The 1,431-nt window shown below is 62.5% G+C and overlaps 1 protein-coding gene across 2 annotated transcripts in view; it reads left to right on the top strand.

Annotated features, from left to right (window-relative positions):
- Nucleotides 1-1,431, top strand: part of GRAMD4 (GRAM domain containing 4) — an 86,357-nt gene that overhangs the window by 38,778 nt on the left and 46,148 nt on the right. The window lies entirely within an intron of this gene.

Here is a 1,431-nt window from a genome sequence, read left to right as displayed (position 1 = left end):
GGCCCTGACTGCCCGTGTAGGTGGAGGTGACGGGCAGGGTTGCTGTCCCAGTGACCGGGGCATCCCCTGCATCTGGGTTTGCTCCTAGAACCCCATCTTGAAAGCAGAACCCCTGGTTCGAGGATCACCCACATTGGCTCCCGATGCCCTCCACCGCCACGCGCCCTTCGCGTCCTCCTCAGTGAGGTTGGAGGTCGTTGGGGACTTAGGTGGGCCCGCTTGCTCAGCTGGCTCACGTTAACCCCTCACATGCCATATTAGCCCCCTGCGTCCCTCGGTGGTCACGGTCCTCCCACGCTCACTGTTCAGCAAACTGCACCGCTCAACCCTGCCTGGCTGTCAGACTCCCTCCAACCCCATCTTCCGTCAGTGGGGACTGTTGTCCTCTCTCCAGATTTGCCTCAGTCTGAGCTCTCTTGTCGTTGGTTCACGGCTCTGATTTTTCTTCTTCTTCTTCTTCTTTTTTAATCATTATTATTTTTTAAATTTGACCAGAGAAAGAGAGGCGGGGTGGAAAAATGAGAAAGCAAGCTACCAGGTCCGGGACTTGAACCACAGTTGGCCATATGGGAGGGAGTCCACCACCTGTGTTTTTAAGTTTGCTGAAGCCTTGTCTCTCGGGCTCCCCAGGTCGTGTGCAGCCCCTGTCCCAGGGCACAGGGCGGGCACAGGTTGGGTGTGGGGCGGTCCTTCCACGAGGCCCATGCCTGCTGCTCATGGCCCAGGGGCCGTTCAGAGCAGGCCCGCTCCCGAGGTGCCGCTTCCTGTGGTTTTGCAGCAGGGCCAGCATCAAGCCACGTGCTGTTCCGAGTGGGCTGGACAAGCGCCTGCCCCAGGGCCCCCATCGCCCTCCCCCCCAGCATGCTGTGGGCCTCAGCTGCACGGACTGCGTGCTGTTAGAGAGGTCCTGGCACATTCTGGGCCCGTCTGGGGCCCTGAGGAGAGAGGAGGCTTGGAGGGCGGGGCCGAGGGGACACATCCTGGCTGTGATGTCACTGTCCTCTGCGTGCTGGCCCTAGCTGCCCAAACAGGAAGGAAGCTCGTTTCCCTGCCACCGTGCTTCCCAGGGAAGGGGAAAAGTTGGGGATCCTGCCTGGCTCCCTCCCCCAGCCCTCTGTGGTGAAAGCAGTCATGTGGTTTGTTGGGCTGTGGGTGTGTGTCATCTCACACTCGAATGCTTCGGCCTTCACGGTGTCACCCCATTTCAGAGGTGAAGAACAGCCCACGTGGTGGGCGGCGGGGCAGGTGTGGCGTCCCACACCCTGGCAGAGCTGGGGCCCCTTGGGCGAGGGGCGGGGCCAGCCAGCTGGGTTGGAGCTGGGGTGGCCTTGCGGGGGAGCAGCTGCTCACGTGCCCCTGGGTGTGGGGAGTGCCTTGACTTCCCGGCCCGGCCCGATTGGGGCGGCGACGTGGGGAGCCGCCGCCCTGGCA

This window comes from Tupaia chinensis, unplaced genomic scaffold, assembly GCF_000334495.1.
Source record: "Tupaia chinensis unplaced genomic scaffold, TupChi_1.0 Scaffold143651_1, whole genome shotgun sequence".
NCBI classification, from domain to species: domain Eukaryota; kingdom Metazoa; phylum Chordata; class Mammalia; order Scandentia; family Tupaiidae; genus Tupaia; species Tupaia belangeri.
Note: the sequence above shows the minus strand (reverse complement) of the source record. Positions and strands in the feature narration are given on the sequence as shown.